Source organism: Limulus polyphemus, unplaced genomic scaffold, assembly GCF_000517525.1.
Source record: "Limulus polyphemus unplaced genomic scaffold, Limulus_polyphemus-2.1.2 Scaffold1237, whole genome shotgun sequence".
Classification (NCBI taxonomy): domain Eukaryota; kingdom Metazoa; phylum Arthropoda; class Merostomata; order Xiphosura; family Limulidae; genus Limulus; species Limulus polyphemus.
The window spans coordinates 202,252-205,380 of record NW_013666847.1 but is presented as its reverse complement, the minus strand read 5'-3'; the positions used below and the strand labels follow the sequence as shown (position 1 = coordinate 205,380).

General features: G+C 34.4%; 1 pseudogene; it reads left to right on the top strand.

The window, feature by feature from the left end:
• The window catches only part of LOC106462742, a 144,289-nt pseudogene that overhangs the window by 113,577 nt on the left and 27,583 nt on the right, over positions 1-3,129 (top strand).

Here is a 3,129-nt window from a genome sequence, read left to right as displayed (position 1 = left end):
AAATATATATATATTTGTAATTTTCACTCTTTTAAAATCATGTTTTGTGTTTTATTTCTCATGTATGTTTAGTAATATCTTCGCAACTTTTGAACCTTCTGAAGTGTAACCCTTATTTCTATTTGGGACAGCTAAAGACTGGTGATCAAACAACAGTGTGGATTGCAGTTACTGAAGACAGTCTCGTTCTCCTGGACTATATATCTATGGTATGTTTATTGATTTTCATTCTGTCAGTAGCAGTGTAAGATGGATGGTAAACCACTACGATTTAACCATAATAATTGGTCTTTATAAAAATTTGGCAAAAGCATCCTTAATAATTTTAATATTTCTCAGTTCAGATGATTCATGAGGGAAATTAATGTAATTCTTGAAAGAACAAAACTAACAGTAATAATAAACCATTCTCTAAGCATGGATAAATGTGGCTGAGTATAACTTAATTACAACTAGTACATCTTAATTCTATAAATATACATTTTCATGTAGGACATGAGATCGACTTAAGAAACACTTCTTGTCAACAGGGAACAAATAATGTGAAAAGTGAATTAACTTGTTTATATGTGTAAACCAAGGAATGTAGAATATGTGTTACATAATAACTTCATTATTTACTTGGTGAATCTTTAAAGAAACTGTATCGGCAAACCCTACCTTTTGCCTAATGACTGTGAGGCTTTTGAACTCTTTCTACTGTTCACATATTTTGTAGAATATTCTGAACTGGAGGCGAACTATTTCTTTTGTATACATTTGTGCGCGACTTTAATTTAAAGAAGTTGTGAGTTGTTAATTATGCCTATGCAGAGGTACAATTAACACACACATATATATACCATATGTAATTAAAATCCAGCCACTAACAGAAACAAAAGGAAATCGAAAATGGAATGGGTGTATTAATTGTCTTATTTCTAAGACTAAGATTTTGCGTGCACCACCGAGAAGAAAACATGCTGAATACCACAAATACTCTAATATCTACTTTGTCTCAGGTAGGAACACTGTTTACTGACAATTTATGGTGCACCGAAAAAACAAAAGTGCCACTCAGGAATTTTTATGTAAATATGACATGAATAAAATGATGTTTAAGTCATAAATGGTTTATAATACTAATATAACATATAAAATTTTCAATAATATCATCTCATATGTCATGAATTGTTTATATATAACATAAGTCATCCATAAGACCATTTGATTGTGATCACAACATAGTTTGAATTAAATAGAACACAATTTATCCATGTTCCACCATGTTTATATCATTTTCAGGTATACGTTTTTTAGCCGCACCATAGCGGCTCATAGATGGGCTCCGAGTTTTTTTGTTGTGTTTCTTCAAGTATAAACTTTTACCTCATAGCTCTGTCATCTCTTGACCGATTTATGATATAATTACAATTTTAGACTCAGCAGATCAAACGCTGTCTGAAATAATTTCAATTTGAGGGTAGGCTGGTAGAAATCCTGATGATTAATAAAATTGAATCAGGTATACGCGCGCCCCACATTTCGTATTGCTCACGCACAAAAATGTAGCTAATAAAAAGGAAAAAAGATCTCCTAGATTAATTTACTCTAATCCTGCCTAAAATAATTTTAAGTGCCGCGCATATTGTGAATTCCCTCTTGTTTTCCTTTTTATTAGCTATATTTTTGTGCGCCAGCAATACCAAGCGTGGGGCGTACGTATACCCGATTCAGTTTTATTACTCATCAGGATCTCTATCAGCTTCCCCCAAATTGAAATTCTTTTAGGAGGGATTAGAGTAAATTTATATATGAGACCTTGGGCGTAGTAAAATATATCAATCGACAGAGTTTGATCTTCTTTGATTCCAAAACTGTAATTAGATCTCAAATCGGTCAAGAGATGACGGATCTATGAGCTAAAAGTGTATACTTGAAAAAACACAACAAAAAACTCGGAGCCCTTCTATGAGCCGCTATGCCGCGGCTAAAATGGTTTAAAAGATTAACTGCTCTAATCCTGACTAAAAGAATTTCAAGTGCCACGGCTTTTGAGGATTCCTTTTTGTTTTTTCAATATTACTTATAAAGGTAGCCAACCCGCTAAATTTGTTCAAGTAGTTGATGATATAGATAGCCTCTCGACCACTTGTATGTCTGTCATATCGTAGTCGACCTGATGAGCCCTGGTATTAGGCGAAAAGCCTTGTCGGCACTTGATATGGCAGATATAATGTTAGAGACATAATATTACATATAACAGTCATATTATTACATTCTTCTTTACTTTCAGTCATAGCTCTTATAATTACGAATTTAGTCTTCTCCTGTTGACTCTTTGGTCACTTGACCCGCTCCGTATATCAATATAAGGTTCTGTTAATTGGCTATTTGTTATTTTTTAAAGATGATGATTTACACATGAAGATTAGTAGTCGGATGGCAACATCTGTTCTGCAGTCAAGGTGGTGAATCCTCATAGTAAATATAATCTGGGAGATGTGGCATTGGGTGGCCAACACAATCAGGATCATAAGAAGGAAGTAACATAAATTCTATGATTAACAGATGCTCCAAAGGAAGTATGAGTCGTAGAGGCAGGTGTACTGGAGGTTCAAATGTATCAGGAAAGATAATATTTTGAATGCGGAAAAATCATAGGACATAACGAATTCGGAGGCTCCGGAGGTCAACTAGTATCTACCGGAATGTAATATGGTCATAAAGGTTTTCTAGTAGGACTAGGAAGCCAGACATAAAATGCTAACCTGAACGCATGACATACCAAATTCTATAAACGAAGATGAAAGAAAGAGGGGGACAGAAATCGACGCAGTAACCATAAGTGAGACAAGGTAAAACGAAAGCCTTATATGCGTAAAGAAGTAAAGGAGGGTTTAAACCGCAGGAGTTACTGGACAAGCAGTAAAGAAGCTAAAGTTAAGAGGTGGTTTTGTTGATCAAAGAAACTAGATGCACTTTATAGGTAAGATAGCTGATAAAATGACTCTAAGATATTTCATGGCGTCAGAGAATTTGAGTGGAAGATTCTCAACTCGAGCATTAAATACAGAGGGGTCACGACAATGATGAACCTGGTGTCACATGCAGATAATAAAATAACTCTAGTTTTTTTAACATTAATGG